This window comes from Meleagris gallopavo, chromosome 5, assembly GCF_905368555.1.
Source record: "Meleagris gallopavo chromosome 5, MGAL_WU_HG_1.1, whole genome shotgun sequence".
Taxonomy (NCBI): domain Eukaryota; kingdom Metazoa; phylum Chordata; class Aves; order Galliformes; family Phasianidae; genus Meleagris; species Meleagris gallopavo.
Window position 1 is genome coordinate 15,659,540 of NC_139408.1, and position 17,153 is coordinate 15,676,692.

The following is a 17,153-nucleotide window of genomic DNA, read 5'->3' on the forward strand; positions in this document are numbered from 1 at the left end:
GGGCTCGCTCACCTCACGCTTTTTCCCCCCGCTCCGATTGGCTCTCGGGTCTCAGCTCCTGCCTAGAGCGAGGCCGGGGAACAGGGCCACAGAACGGGCGCGCGCCTTCTGCCGGCTTCCGGAACGCCCGCTGATTGGCGCTCGCTCACCCGGGAGAAAGAAAGGGAGGGCGCGGGGCGCGCCGATTGGCCGCTCCTCTGTCGCCCTAGTAACCGGCGCGCGCAGCTCGGTGGGGGGGGTCAGCGCAAGGTGACCCCGCCCACCTCCCCTCTTCCCTTAGCGGCCCGGGACTCGGTGCCTCCCGAGGACTTCGTAACGGGACGTAGGTGGGGGGCTGCAGAGGTCCGAGCAGGTGAGCGCTACCGGCGGACCGAGTGGCCCGGTGCGTGACTTTCCGTCTGCGCCGTACGATTACGGTTACCGAGAGCGTTTGTTCAACGGTCTGCTTTTTACGGCGAGCTGCCGGCCGGCTGAGTCAGCCACCGCGTGCCGGGGCTGATTCACGGCCGCGTGAAGCTCGGCTCGGGAGAAAGCGCACCGCGCCGGGAGTGAAGGCGAACGGCAGGAAGGCAGCGCGTCCGCCCCCGCGCCGCTGCCCCGCCAGCCGCTGAGGCGGAGCGGTGGGAAAAGGCCGGTGGGTAACCGCGCTGGAAAGCCCCCGAAGAGCCCGGGGGTTACCGAGAGGCTGCACTATTGGTTGTGGAGCTTCGTGCTCGCACGGCGGCCTCGGCACCGCTGAAGCGACCGCGGCGGCAGAACCCGGGAGCGGTTAGGGGTTAGGAACGCGGCTGCGGAACGGCGGACAGACCGATGCCTTCTGTCCCCCTCTGCGCCTCAGCTTTTCGTTTAGAACGTAAAATCCGCGGGTCAGAGCGCGGATTGGGATGCTGGAAGCGGCCGGCCGGAGCTGTGGGCAAACCTTCCCTCCGCAGATCCCTGCTGGAGCAGCCGATGCCGTTGCTGAGGTTCCATCTGCAGCTCACCGGGGCGGTCTCCGCACGCGGGCAGTAGCAGTGAAAACACCAGAACTAATTTTACCTCCCGCAGCGGCCGGTCTTCCTATTTCCAAGTGCTTGACCTTCACGCGACACACTCACAGCATGAGTTATGGGACATTAATTAGAAAACAAAGCTCCCAAACCCATAGAAGTTATTTGTAATCTTCTAGATTGCTCCCGGTGTGAACGGCAGAAAAGTCAGATGCTGGGACAGAGAGAATCCTGTCCCCTCTAGCTTGTTGATATTGGCCACCTCACTGACACTTCCTACCAAGACACGAGCTCTGCTTTAATTTACACAGTTAATTACAAGCCTCAGAAGCAGATAGAAAAATGTTTATTTTATATCTTTTTGCTTCCAACATGCTCACCTTTTCTTAATGTCAATCTAACGTAAGCTCCAGTCCTGTAACGACTTCTATTTTGATAAGTTCCTGGATGCAAATTAACTCTGTATGCTTATTTCCTACAGGAAATGGCTAAGGCAGTTTGCTCGTTACGTCATTTAGTATTTTAACACTATTAGTAATTAGTAACTCATTGTAATTTATTATTGAGTTTACAGAAAGGGCGTAACTCACTTGAAAAACGTTTAAAATGTTTTACAACAAACACCATCCATCTTCTGGGTAGCCACAAATGTGTACAATGTGATAAAGGCAGAGAACAAAGCAGCAGAGGAACACGTGATAGAAATGAAGGTGAGTCATATTGAGGGCTTGCAGACCTAGTTCATCTAAAGTCACAGCAACACGTTACTCGGCCAAAGCACTTGTTTCACTATTCCCAGAAAGTAAGTGTTGGTTAAGGAAGGAATTCATTACTGGCAAGATGATTTTCAAGCTTAAGTTGTGGGTGAAGATTCTTTCATGTTGCCAGAGTTCCTGGTTTGAGTGCAGGAAGCCTTGTGACAGCAGTAGCGTGAGCTTGGTCTTATTCAAAACCTAAGCAGCAGTGCCAAAGACAAATGGTCTGAAGGCATGGTGCAAAACTGAGTGCAGTACATAGAAACACTGGCACTGGGTTTCACTAAGTGTGAAATCCCTCCCTCTCAAAGTAAATAGCTTTCTGCTCCTAGCCAAAATCTCCTGGTTTGGCTTAAAGCACATAGGAGAATCAATGTATGATAAACAGATACTGCTGTTCTCCACACTTCAGATTTTCAGTGGATAAACAGAGGAAGGTTCCCATTCTAGAGCTACTAAGTAATAATTTTCACAAGTTTTACATCCACATTCAGATGGAACAAAATAAAATAAACCTTTTCCTGCTACTTGTATACGTGGTTTTTCTTCTGCTCCTAAGAATCTACTATGCTTAAATAATGCATGTAGTCAACCTGAACAAAACTGAGGCTTCTGTTAAGATCAGAATATACTAAAAAAGGCATCAGAAGAAAAATATTCAAGGAAAGGAATTAAGTACAAACACTCCCAAACTGGACAGTTATGAACACTGGAATCAAACTTGAGAAACTTGATTACGTTCTCAGCAGCAGCTGATCCCCGTTTCTATTTCTTGTGCACCAGAAGCACCTTGTTAAGTAACAGTGCAATATCCTACCCACTGGATTAGTCAATCAGCCTGCCATCTTAAGTATTGGGAAAAGGCAAACGCATCTTCATGTTCCTGATGTCAGCTTTTGTACCATAGCAACCCAGCTGCATTAGCACACTTTTTTTTTTGTAGACAGCAAACATAGGTTCCATATCTATGTTCTATTTTTGATTCCATCTAATAGTTTCATCAACAGTAGCACCTAATAAATGAGACTCATTAAAAGAATATTTCTTCAGCTGCCCGCATCCCCTGGATACATGAGCTTTAAAGCAGAGGAAGTAATGGTGAGATAAGAAGAGTGAGGGCACAGACAAAACACCGAGTGACTAATTATCCTGTAAATAAGGAATGTTCTGAACTAAGATTCCCTGGGGTGAGCAGAGGCTTAAGAGTTTGCATGACCTTGGCTATCAGCATGGAGATAGAGAGTTACCCATCTCAGAAGTGTCACACCTTCCTCTGTAACTTACTTTTCCCTCAGTTCTCATACTGTGACCACACAGGTTATTCCCCAGTGGCTTAACAGAACGTAGTGATCAGTGCATCCACTATGTCCTTTGCAGCAACAGAAGCACTTCTTCAACAAGTCTGGATGGAAATATCTACTCTTCACTGGTTATGGATGCAGTCAAGCAAATACTCAATCAGGAGAGGGCAGAAGTCTTTTTTTTTCTTTGACAGCATAAGTTGAAACATTTGTTTTTATTAATTTGTATGATCTACTAAAGCTCTGTAGAGTTGATGGTTTTTTTCCCCTTTTCTTTAATACTTGTAGATCTGCAGCAAAGAGAACTGCAGTTGGATTGACGCACGATTTTATTCACTCCAGTTGCATTAGTGCAGCAGAAATTGCTTATTGCTCACAAAAGAGCTAAGTCTAGAATTCTGACTCATAAACACTTAATTTTCTTTCCCAAGTCTTTCTCATTATTATACTAAGAAGTGTGAGATTTTACTGGCAAGATCAAATGCCAGCTAAGCCCAGATCTGCCACAGAACATGAAGAGAATGACAGACACTTGTGCAGAAGGATGCAGATATCAGCTGAAAAGCTTGCAGACGTCTTAGCAGTTGTTGATAAGCATTCTTTACGTACCAGGAACAGGTTGCTGTTGAGATTGTGAATTCCATTTCTGAAACTGGGCTGAGGCTGGAGGCTTTGGGACAGGAGCTGTGCAGTCATTGCAAGAGTGGGTGAGAGTTCAGGGCTGTCTCTGTGTCCCTCAGCCTCTCGGCTCACCTCCACACAGTAGCTCTCTTTTGCCTTAGCAAAGCGCTCTCAGTCTAGTTCTGTGTCCAAGCTGCACTTGGCACAGAGCCTGCTTTCACTTCTCAATTCCTTGCTTCAATGTCTGGTAAGCCCCTTGCTGAATTTTAAACAAATAGTAAGGCTGCTGTTTCTTACTCCTTGCATCGGCAGCCAAATGCAGCACTCTGAAAGCCAGAGTTTTGTGAGGGTCTGAAGATGTGTAAGTCACCTAGGCAAGACGCAACTGCAGAAGAGGCTACACTGCTGTCCCATCTTCCTCTTCTCAGTGACAGTAAGGAGCTCCTGCAGCATAGCATTCCTTCAGGTTCATGTCATCAGCAATGATACTACATGCCAAAACAGACTGAGTAGCTCAGGCAGAGCAGAGTATTTCACCCAGAGAATTTGGTATGACATCTATGCTTTGACTCTAAGAGAGAGAATTTTGGGACTAAATTTGAGGTGATCCATGGAGAGGTTGCTTCATTTTCCTTCTGTATTTGTTTAATTTCCAGCTCAAAACACAAGCCAAACCTGAGGCTCAACTTTGGACCTGAAGTACATCTGACGGAGCACCCAAGGGGCTAAAGATTAAGATTTACTCTAGGAATTGTCTCAGCATATACATATCTCACTAACGTAAGGGAAGTGTTACACCAGAAAGCAGCCTTCCCAAGAAGATAACATGTTCATTCATTTGCTGTGTTGGTCTAAGATAACCACAAAGACCTAGAGCTTCTACAGTGCCAGGTACTCCAGGCAGTGTGAAAAGATAACATTACCTGGCTCAGGTTCCAGAAAATGACTTTTCCTGGAGTCACACTGACCAAACCTTTACTATAATAGAGGTTACTTAATTACTCCACACCAATTTCATCTCACTGAAGAAACCCAGCTGAGGAAGTTTCTCAGGACCCCAAAGGTTTCAAGAATACAGTAGGAAGTAACCGAGTGTTTTCTTATTTCTTTAAAATCAAAAAACAGCTTTAAATCTTCTGGTTGTGCAAGGCACTATGTACAGCCACAGCTTCAGGCCTACACTTAAAAAAGAAAACGCTGCAGCAGCTGGTTCCTACCTGCATGGAATTAGCTCTCTCTCAATCTCCCATAGGCTGCAGGAGGGGCGTGCAGCATGCAGAGGCACGGGAGTCTGCCCAACGTAGGCACAAGGGCTGCCCAAGATAGGACTTGTTCTCCTGACAGCAAGTGGATCAGCATGAGGCAGATACGATGTGGTAGCTGGGGAGAAAAGAAAAACAACATAGAATTAAGCACTGTGCATGCAATAGTGGTCTCTGGCAAAAGACTGTAGAGTATAACAAAGGACAAAGACAGCAATGCACTGTAGCAGTGCATTGGGCACTATCACTGCATGTGTTAGCTACTCAGGCCATGAGGAACCTGAGCATTCACTGAACACATCCACAGACAGAGCAAGTGCAAAGCCAATTAAAGGACTTCCTTCTCATGTTCCTGTCGCTGCCATTAACATGATAGTAAATGCACTATATTTAGATGCCATACAAAAAGATCCAAGAACACACATCAGCACAGTGTTGTATTCATGAACAGCAGCCAGCTCAGGAAAATAAAAGCTGCATGTGTTCCTATGAAATTTCAAAGTCTATTTTTGGCCCAAACCACGAGGTAGGTCACAAACTAATCCAAAAATTACTTAGATTTCAAAATGGTCATTTTTTCCTTCTCTTTTGCTCATTATGCAACAAATTGCTATGCTAGGTATGCATAGCAATGGACTAACACCAAGCTGAAATAACTGATTTGTGACAGAACTTGCAGTTCCAGTACTGCTGGTTATTCAAGCATGCTGCAGTTTTTTCCAGTGTTAGGTTTTAAAATGGGTGGGTTCCAGATATAGATCCTGGACACTACGGTTTTGACTTGGGCACTGTTTAAGTAGATGTAATGGCATAGTTTTTACAGCACCCTTGCACAGTTTATCACTTAAACCAAAGCATGGTTTCTAGCTGGCTATTTCCAGGGGGCTGTCAGAGCTTTTTTATCCACAGTGGCCACGGCTGGTTAAGAAGACAGGAGATCAAGGCGTCTGCATCTCCTGGGAACCAATCCAGCAGTAAGGGTCTCCCCTGGCAAAGCCACAGGCAAGACATACAATCCAGGCAATATAGCTTTAGCAATCCCTGTCACACAGACACATTTATTCCTCCCTGGTGATAACAACGAGCAGCCTGAGGTTAACGAAAGGTCATTAAGTCAGAAAATGTTTCCAAACATGCAACAGCATGATTATTGCCTGCCAACCAAGTGATCACTGGACTTCAGCATACACGTGCTGAAGAGCAGAGAGAGTAAATACTGGAGTAGCAGTGCAGAGGCATTAAAACATTTCAGGTTGTGTTCTCAGTGAGAGAGCAGCTGACTGGCTCGCAGGTGTTCCAGCCTCAAACCTACAGAACAGTAGGTCTCTGTTTTACGCAGATGCTGAGGATTTTCTAGGCTGTTTGAAGAGTTTTAACTCATCTTTTCCACTTACAGAGCAAATACATCCCTCTAAACCTCCAAGATCAGAAGGCATTTGTAAAGTCAGTTCTCTGTCCTAGTCTTTGACTATCAACATCTGCTTATTGTACAGTCTTCAGATTTTTCAATCTTTTTAATTGACATATTGACATAAAATAAGGGGAGCAGACTTTTATGTGAAACTGCACACCGGACAAATGGGCTTCATTCAGAACCCATCACTGAGAACATGAGGTAGGTAGGGGTAACCGCATGCATCACCACAGTGAAGCAGGACACACCTACACCTGGACTCAGAACTAACCTCACTGCTAATTGTTACTGGAATCACATTGCATGCTACAGAGCCTTTAGCTGTGGCATTTTATAGTTAACTCATTTAATCCTACTCTGTTTACATTTTGACCCAGGACAATAACACAATTACACATGACAATTAGGAAACTGTCATTAAATAATTAACACAAAACCTTCCCCCCCAACAAAAAACAGAACAAACCCTCTGCCAGTTTAACTGGAGTGTGTTGTAGTTCATTACAGGTATTTGATAGTTTTATGAGTTAAATATGATATGATGTCAAGAATTTCTCTTTTCCACTCTGATGAGAATTTGTACCAACTGAATTTACAGAGCTGCCTTGTTATGTATTAACCAGTTGTCTGGGAATCCTATTGAGTAACAGAGCAGTTGTTGCAACACCAAGACTCCCATATAAATCATGCCTGAGTCTTAAGCAAATATTGGTTCACAGGAGAGATATGACTGCAGTTTAAGAGGTTACAGGTGCAGACTGAACTACTTCAGAGAGAACCACTCCCTCCATGCCCATGTGAGATTCACATCAAAGTGCTCACATCAGTTTGAATCCAGGGGAACAGACTATTTTTCCTTCACTTTTGAGACTGTTTTTGATGCTCTAAAAATCAAAAGGTATCACGCAAAGTTATTTCATAATTTACACTGCAGACATGCAGTGCAACTTCTAGGAATAGGGGAGTGACAGATGAGTTATTTTTATGGTGCATAGAAAGCAGAGGGGGACAGCCTTTTCTACCGTACTGATGCTGTAAAAACTGCTGAACAACAACAACAAGAAAAAACAGAGCAAGGAATTTGAGGTGAAAGAAACTTACGATAAAATTAAAAACTCTCTTATACACTTTGGGAAATAGAAGGAACCTCCAATCAGAGAGAGTAAGGCACGAGGGAAAAGGAGTGCCCCATCTCACTTGTTTTTACACTAACACAAAGTACTGTGAGCCACATCCCCACTGGCAACCTGCCCTTCTGTTGCAGTACACGCATCTCCTTCATTTAGCCCCAAATCCCAATTGTTCTTTGGAACAGGCAGAATACAGACACCCTTCTGGCTGCATTTCAGTTATATACCTAAATCAAAGTGGATTTCTCAGATCTTCTGGACTCCTACATCTCAGTGAGCCCAAAGTCAACAATCTAGAGAGAAGAGCACGTATGCTCCATTCCAACCAGTACAAGTAAGTGGATCACCACCTGAGACACTAGATAAGTCATAAAAAATTGGAAATAAATACCCTCCAAGGAGATCACTTGCTCAGGCATGTTGGCCTTAATTGTTGCTGTTACATAATACCAACTGGTCATTGAATTCAGAGTAATTAGCCCAAGACAATATAGTTCAGGTGACACTTTTACTCTGAAATGCATTTCACAATGCAGAAAGCCGCTGTTCTTTGAACAGTCTCCATGCATGCTCCACCTGCCACGCACACAACCCATGCGTGACAACAGAATCATTTTGGCCTGCTGTACTGGCTGTGGTTGAGGCTGTTTCTTACATAAATTCTCTCTATACCTGATGAATGAAGGACAGAGGGAATACAGTTATCTCCCAGTTCTTCCTAATTGCCAATAACTGTCAGAAAAAATCCCCACTTATATCATTCTTCAGCACATTGTGCAATTTTAAACCCTTTCCTTGCATCTGTAGTCAGCTTGCGTATTGCTCTGAATTGAGTAAGAAATCCTTCTCTCTGCTGTTTGACAGGCTAGTTAGTGTTATGGAGCTTTCTGCCACTGCAATCTAGCTGCTAGATTGTTTCTGCTAGCAGCAGAAACAAATATCTCTTGGCTCCCAGCTGGTCACTAGCCATGTTCTGTTTTGCCCCGTAGAAGCTGCCTTATCTGCCACAGGAATCCAGTTTGCCAGCTCTCTTCAAAATGAGCTTCCTTTTTGGGGTAGGATTTGGCTAGACACAGATCTGCCCCAGCTTCTTTGCAGGCTTTGATGTAGGCCTGGTCAGCCTACCCAACAGGAAGAGCATCAAGCATCCATCAGCATACAGGGCCTCTCATCCTGTGGCATGTCAGTGATCTCAGCTCTACAAGCTACCCAGCAACATGACAGCTGCACCTGATATATGCTCAAATGACCAATTTAGGAACTAAACTCAAGAAGCACCACTCTGTACCAAGTGTGCGCCTTTCCTGCTCTGAAAATAATCTCCTCAGCCCCTTTGCAGTTCTCAGTGCAATGCTGAAGCAGGGAAAGTACTGTAAGCAAAGGCTGGGCAGTGATTGTGCAATTCCTTCTCAGCACCTCCCTTGTGCTGAGTTCAGGGAAAGGGAGAAATTCTGTACTGCTGTCACAACAGTTATAATATTTTCTCCCTGAAGAAGAGACCTTGTGTGCAAGGACATATGCAAGTTAATACCTGTACATTCTAGCCATGTTTGAGATGGACAAGTGGCTCTGCTGAGAGAAATAGTTCTAGCTCATCAACCATGTAATCAAAAAACTTTAATTACAGACATTCACACTAACAGAGAAAAAATCATCTTTGTTTTGACTCCAAGCATAATATCTATTAGAGAAGTATTGCTTTGAGGTCTTCAGGGGGTTGTCTTATAGAGATCTCAAAAAAAAACAAAAAAACAAAAAACAAAGCAATAATGACAGATTTTTTTCTCCATGTTGTTTTGGAAGGGTTTTTAAGATCAGTGTTTCTCCAAGCCAGCAGCTACTGGATACTTCTAGGGCATCTTCTGGGACACAGATGAAATGGTCCCATTTCAGCCCTCACAAGAAGCTTCCTCCATTTGAGTCTGCCAAGATCATGGCTAAAAAGGTTTTGCTACAAGGACAGGGAATGTGCTTACAAAACTGATGGAGTATGTGGGATCATGGACTAACAGAGTGACACGCACCATACTGACAGAACTCTGAGTCAGACCATTTCCTTCCTGCTCTTAGCCCACTTGGCTTGAGTCTTTATTTGTCTTTACAGGACACTAGCGTTCCCACACCTGCCTGCAGCTATCACTGCCTGGCAGAGCCCCAGTCATCTTGGTAAGGAAATCAGAGGCAAAGGTCCAATAGTGAAAGCCCCAGCCTGGGTCAGGCCATCCTGGAGCTAGTACAACTGCCCTGTCAGCATGGCCTGAGTGACGCTGCCCTCACTGCTGCTCAGAAGCATTTCTTATGGCTGCATGGCCTGATGCACCTGAAAGACACCAATCAGTTAAAGTTCAAACCCAGCTGGCCGCCACAAAAAGAACCCCAGCTCCCTCCCAGAATGACTTCAAAACAACCAGAATGACCTCAAAAACAGAAATAGAAGTGCTACTCAACTATCAGCTGCCCTCCTGGAAAAACCCATTTTCATCATTTTCACCTACTGGCAAGCACTACAGGGTCTGTCCACCAGTGTCCTAAGGCTACACTCTCCAGGAAGCTATCCTTGGAAATGAATGACAATGCCTGTAGTGTTCTCCTTTTCCCCTTCCCCTCCCACTGAAATCAGCAGGGGTTTCTAACACATTTTCCTCCATTCAAAAGTCATCCATCTCAGTGTAACCTCTGTAGAGTTGTAACCTTAACAGGACTTTCTTGTTCACAAAAGATTGCTCATTCAGAGTCTTCCTATGCTTCTTATCACCCTCTCATAGTGGAAAAACAACTTCAGTCCCAAGATTTTGCACAAACCTGAGGAGACTTTATTACACCCAGGGTGGGATTTCACCACAGACATTCGTATCTCAGCTCAGTTCAGACTGTGTAGTCAACAGTATTAAGGGCAAGGTTCACTGATCCCTGAAAATTCTTCAAACAAGTGCCGATTTCTTTTGTTTGGTTATTAAAGGAAGCTGGATGAGGCAACTTAGATATACACATTGATTTTGTAGATACTTAAAATGAAGATGATGTCTTGGTTGTATGGGGAAGGACAAAGGTCTCTGTGTTCCCTCGTTGTCTGAAGAAAGAACTTGAGAAGTATCAGTGCACAAAGACTGAGCACGTGTGTGCAAAAGCAGAAAGGCTGATATTTTCAGCTTGACTGTTGCTCTTGGCTGAAACAAAATAAAGCTCTACTATTATTATTATTATTACCACATTCAAGGGATCACTGTGAAGGACAACCCTGCCACCAGGCAGAGTAACACAGCATAGAATCTGACAGATCTCTCCTTTTTCTTTTAGACTGTGTTAAAACGATAACACTTACCTTATCTGCAGACTAACAACAGCTCCACAGCAGGAAAGTTAAACAAGCTTTAAGTCAAGGGGATGCAGCCATCACCCCTCATCACTGACTGACTCTATAGACTACATGCACTTCCAGGAGAAAAATCTGCAAAAGAAAGAGGTTTTGAGGTGTTAGTGGCATAAGACTACAGCCACATAGTCCAACATGTTCCATATACACATTTCCCTTAGGTTTTATTCACAGGCTATCAAAATCAGAGATTTCCTTTAAATCAGAATGCAGCCAACATTGATAGGAGATAATGTCCTAACGTAGATTTCAGCCATGTGACAAAAATATTAAACAAACCAACAACAAAACAATAACCAAAAAACTTGACACAGAGCCAGTCATCAATAGACAAGCACCACAGGGTGACCGAACTAATGTGTCCCTGGGGACTGTACAGCTAGAGAAGGGCTACAGAAGGGAAGAGGTACCTCGGGGGATTTCTGCTCTTCTCTCTGTGTTTAATGCCAGGCAGTTTGCAGATGAACCGTAAATTGTCTTAAAGCACTTTTAAAGGAAGAAAGAAATGCTGTTTGGAACATGTGGTTTCCTTACCACAGCTGCTTAACTCTGAGTAACTCAGTTGCAGAATCCCTCTGTATCTAGAGGTTTTCATGCTACTAATTATTGAAAACTTACTGAAGACACTTTCCACAGAAGTATACTTGTATGATTATCCTCCTGTGTTACATCAAATTAATTAAAATATTACAGGCTTCTTGGGCAAGGCTCTATTTATCCTGTATTGTATTTTTTCATGTAGTCAGCTTTCTTTTCAGTAAGGTGTGTTCTTCCACACCCACCCTTTGGCCTTGAGAAGGCCAGTCCCTCAAGAAACCACTCCATGCTCTGTTTGTTTTAGTAATTCTTACCCAAGGTCTTTATCTCAGAATCCTGTTTGTGCAGCTTTGGACAAGATTCAGTACTTGGTGGGGAGGGTGAGAGAAGGGGGAAGGATTTCTTAGTGCTTTTAGTATTTAATGTTATCTTACTCAGGATTATTAAGTAGATGATTTGCAAAATTATCGGCCCCAAGGTGGTGTGAATCTTTGCCTCTTACAGTAAGAACAAATGCAGCTTGACACAGCAGCTATGAGAGGGGGGAGGACCATGGGGAGCTACAGTTTTTGGAGCATGCACAAGGAACCCAGGAAACCTGAGACCAAAAGAAATCTGGCAGATTTGTTCATGACAGCAACAAACTGAAATCACATCCAACTCCTCTTGCCATCACACCTGCAAACGCATGGCTTGCAGTGCTAGCCCATGTAATAAATTTGCTAATCAGAGCAATGGATTGGTGAACTGGCCAGCATTAAGAACACATAGATGACTGAACAAGAGCCACTGCTCATACAGTGAGCTTAGCAGCATGGTGCAGGAATGCCTGGAATGTTTCAGTCAGCAGGTACTCAAGAGATCCCTCTCTAGGAAACATCTGCGGTTCTCATATCAATAGTTTCCCTGCCCACTGCCTCCCTGAGACAGTAACAGTGGCCCCCGTCTTCTCCTCAGAGGTTCCACACAAAGCGAAATCTCCTCCACTCCAGTCTTAATCTCAGCTTTCCTTTCTGAGGAAAAGCTGTCACAGGAAATGGAAATCCCACACATCAGCAACATACTGGTGCTATTCCAAACCAGGTCTGGGTCCAGATATGGCTTTGGGAGGCAGGCTGCTTTTAGACGATGGTCTGTTCCACAGCACTGAGTCCTGCAGTTCATCTGTTTAACCACTTCCAACAACCAGGAAAAAAAAAAAGTTGCTTGGAAACAGGGAGATATGGTATAGAGTCCTTTTTTCTGCCACATCCTCAAGATGCACATTTTATCAGAAAATACTCCCTCGCTAGATTCCCAAACTCCTCTGAGGATGAAACATCTCCACCCATCCAATTAATTCTTATCACTTCTGGACAGGTAACGCAACTGGCAAGAAAAGCCTTCTGCCCATTTATAATTAGATGAGAAACTTCACTTCTAGAAGTGAAAGTTGTGAATTACCATAGCTGGCATTAAATCTGACACGAAGTGCAGATGTGTCAATTTGAGGAGGAGGCACACACAGAGCCAGTTGCCAATTTGGCAGTGTAAAACTCTGGATACACACCAGCCAATAGACTCCCCTATCCTGTCTCTAAGTTCACTTGTGTTGCTTATAGACTTCTCCTTTCCAAGGCTCAGAATCTGACCAGAAACATGGCCCTTCCTGGATTACAAAAGATTCCTCTTTATAAAGCAAGGCAAGTTGGGCTTGTCCTTCCCTTTCACTGGAGTAAACTTAGAGAAATAGGGAAGAAAGCCACCTGAACCATGCCATCTCTAGGCCTAAAGCAGAACAAAACCAACACAAATTAGGGGAGGCTTTACTGACTCAAAAGCATGGGGACATTTAACTCTGCTAAGTGAGTGGAAGAACTGATTTCACTCAGTGGCAGGTCTGGTCCACCACTGCCTAGAATTTCAGTTGATGAGAAATATCACTTGCTTGGATAATGACACAAGGCTGCACAGAAAGGGTAAATCTGACATGCCTTGGTTTGTAGAGGGGAATGTCCTTTAAGGCAGTACTGCTCTACCAGCTAAAAGAACTCAGATGTCTATTTTTGCACAACACTTCTTCTAACAAAGGCATTATATTGACATGCTTAATCGAAGTCCACACTCTGAGGAACTACAAAACTGACCACTCCTTCTTAAGAAGTAGCTTTTAGAGAAGTCAACTTTAGAGATAAGGCAAACCTTTCATAAAATAGGGAGAGGAAACAGAAAACTCATTTAATTCTTGGATTTCTGCTTTCCACCACACAGTGCATGCGTTTCTGTGACTCGCTGCACAAAAATATGGCTGCACAGTTGCCTGGAAATCCCAGAAGTCGCCCTCCTCCTCAGTACAGTTCAATCTTTCAATCGTTTCAAGGTCTCCTTTCTCCATTGCCAGGATCTACTGCATTTCCACCTCCCGGGCCATCAGGGCCTCTCTCTCCTCTCCTGCTAAGGTCATTTTGCTTTGTTCTTGTGCATTTCTTTGCATCTCCCACTCCTCTCGTTGCCATCTTTCATGGGAGTGCTGCACATCCTCTTTGTTGTTTCACTTGCTGATTCATCCAGTCAATCTATTTTTGGAGCCTCTGAAATAAATTGCTAGAAGCTGCAGGGAACAAAGCCTTCAAACCTGGCTCTAGGACCAATGTTTTTGCTCTGTCTCAAAAGAAGTTGCACTCCTGCTCTGCGTGAAGGAGTGTAACTCTTATATAGTTCCTCAGCTCATAGTGAAAAGGTTGCTGATCATTGCAGCAAATGAGAAACAGAGCAGAAAGGGTTCAGCAAGAGGCTACGTTCAACCAGGACACACAGTAATTCCGACCAGAAACAAATAAAGCTTATGGTGTCAGCTGCCACGTTTCTATCTCTCATCAACAGGTCACAAAAACTCAATTATTCACAACTCTGAGAGTAGCAATGAGTACTTCTGCAAGTATCAAAGAGGACAAGCGATGCTCATTCACCAACAGTGAATTTCAACAGTCATTGAAAATTCTCAAGGAAATGTTCAGCTTTATTCCTGCACAGTGAATTTAGCAGCTTAGAGCACCATCCCATGCTACTCTGGGTGCACGTTCTGCTCTCAGAGCAGGGGTGTCAGAGTGTTTTCTCTTGGTGCCCCAAAAGGAGGACAGCAGCACAGGACTTACAGAGCCTGAGGGAATGGTTTGATGGAGCGTGCAATGTAGGCCTAGAGCTGCTGCTGTGGAGGTCAGGGACAAATCGGCCATTGGTTTATGTGGCAGCATTTATACCAGCTGGCATTACTGAAAAATGCCACCTGTGGGCTCTGTGGAAGAGGGTTGCTTTCTCTATTCCAAGTGGAACTGAAAACTTGTCAACTACAGCCCTGCAGAACTGATAGTCAGTAGAGAAGGGCTATCTAACCAAACATCCCTTCGATCCTAATAGCACTTTTGTGATGCTTTAAATCAGGCTCCTTTACAAAAGAAGAGGATCGCAATACTTTGAATAGAAACATTTTCTGTACATAGATTTGTTTCCAAGCAGAACTAAAAGTCCACTGCTGCCAGACCCCATCTGAGGCCTCATCCAAAACTTCAACATCTTATCCTGTTTGGTAGCTTTCTTTCCTTGTTAAAATAAACCCCCAACAGACTCTTGTTAAAAGCAATGAAATTGAAATCCTGAAAAACCTACTGAGCACAACTATCACTAAGTGCCACAGTACTTTAATCTTCAGGCAGCATGGTGTCTGCTGGTGGGAAGGCCATCTGAAAAGAACTTGAAAACTTGAGACATAAAGCAGAAACTACTAAATGAAACATCCACGTAATAGAGCTAGCAAGGCACTAAGATGAAGCCTTAGATTGCCAATGTCAACAAACAAAACCTGCTGCACACCCAGCCGTAACAGGAAGCAGGAATTCCTTGCCCAGAGATGTCATCTGAACAGAAAGTCCTGGAGATAAGTGCTGTGAGAGCACTGACCCTGGGATGGTACTTGCCAACAGGTTGATGGTGAGATGGCAAATTGGATTCCTCTAAACTGAGGTGGCACGTGCAGTTATCTCAGAGCACTTCACTGTGCTGAAGCTGAAGCAGACAAGGTGCTTATAGCAAAGTTCAAGTCGTTGTTTCAGTGAACATGTAATTTCATAGCCCTGCAGGGATTTTTCAAGGCCAAGGAAGTCCAGAGTCTAAGGTCAGACCCTCATAAATGAGAATTTACTCACACTCAGCTGACTCACATGTTGCCCTTTGAATGGACACATCAACAGGAGTTGCACTGCCTCATTCACCTCCCTTTTCAATACCATTTTGTCAACGCAAACTGGAAGCAGAGATGACAACTCAGACCTGCTATTGTGAACTTTGGCAGCAATGTGAACTGTTTACCCTCACCACAGGGTAGCATCACCACCAAGCTCCAAAATCAATATGAATTAGATGACATGACAGGCCCAGATAACATTCACTGACAAGACAGAGCAACACTGGAGAAGTAAACCATCATACTGTAACTACTGCCTTGTGAACTGCAACGCTGCTCAGGGCAATATACGACTTTACCCTAGGAACAGACATACATAACTTTGTAACTGACATCCTGCTTCACTCTTCTACAGAAAAGAGGACTTAAGCATGGACCTAGAGATTTTTAAACTGGAGTACTTACTGTACTCAGGCTGCTCAGAAGACTTTTTGCAAGCACTTGGTCTTGCCTACTCATACTGACCTGAAAGAAACTACACACTCATGTTTAACCTCTGTCTTTAGCAGAGTAATCCTCTGGCACTGCTGTTAGCCCTGATAACTTGCACTGTTCTCCGTATCCTACCTTTCACAGTTTGGCTCACTGGAAGTGTTCCCTGAGTGGGAAATTTCCACTCCTGGAAAATTTCCCAGAGGGTTCAGCTGACAGTTGCATTAAAAATCACAGCATGTATCTGTAGATGTCCTTGTATCAAACGTTGAGAGATGTAACACAGCAGAGATGTAATTGCCACAGCTACGCTCTTAAACAACTGCTTATATCCCAGGGTATTCTCTTACCTGAGCTGACCAGCTCCAAGCACACAACTGCAGATCTTGCTCCCCTAATAGCTACATAACTTTGTCTTTGCTGCAAAATCCATTGCCCAGGTTTTTCCCCCATTTTCAGGGTCATCCACACCCATACACAAAAACCCAACTCATAAATCTTTCTGCTGGCACATTTGGATAAAAATTAACAAGATTGTGAAGGCCAGCCAATGCTCAGACAGCCTCCAGGCCCCATCAGCTTCCCAGGTCTGCTTTTAGAGCAGATACCTCACACCGTCCTCCTTGTCTTGTCCTTGACAATTCTGCCCATTGTTCCCTGGAAAACTTCCCAGAACAGTTCAGCTTACAGCAGCACTAAGAATCTCAGCATGTGTCAGTAGATCTTTTTGTATCAGATGTTCTGAGATATAATGCAGCAGATGCTTAATTATCACAAGGTTTGCTCTGTTATATCCTCTGTTGGTTATTACTTGAAGAAAGAATGAAAGCACAAAAGAAAGAGTCAGCAAGTAACCCTTCTTTCAGCAGTAACCAGACAACCGTTTTTTGGAACTTTTCCTGATATAACAACAACAACAACAAAAAAAACCACACATACCATGAAGACAGAAACTTGGGCAGCAGTGGTTTTGAACTCCACAACTTGTAATTTTCCTTCTGGTTTTCCATGCGTGTGTTACTGGAAATATAATTGACCATTAGGTAGACAGCCATCCTCTACATACGTATTTAAGAAGCAGCAAGCCTCTGGAAGCTACTAACTGCTTGTATCAAAAGGA

The 17,153-nt window shown here is 44.2% G+C and overlaps 1 long non-coding RNA gene across 1 annotated transcript; it reads left to right on the top strand.

The window, feature by feature from the left end:
* The first annotated feature begins 3 nt into the window (after positions 1-3).
* LOC146544252 (uncharacterized) lies at positions 4-2,274 on the top strand. The gene is made up of 2 exons (XR_014883445.1): positions 4-352; positions 933-2,274. It is a non-coding gene; the product is annotated as an uncharacterized LOC146544252 (long non-coding RNA).
* Positions 2,275-17,153: the final 14,879 nt, after the last annotated feature.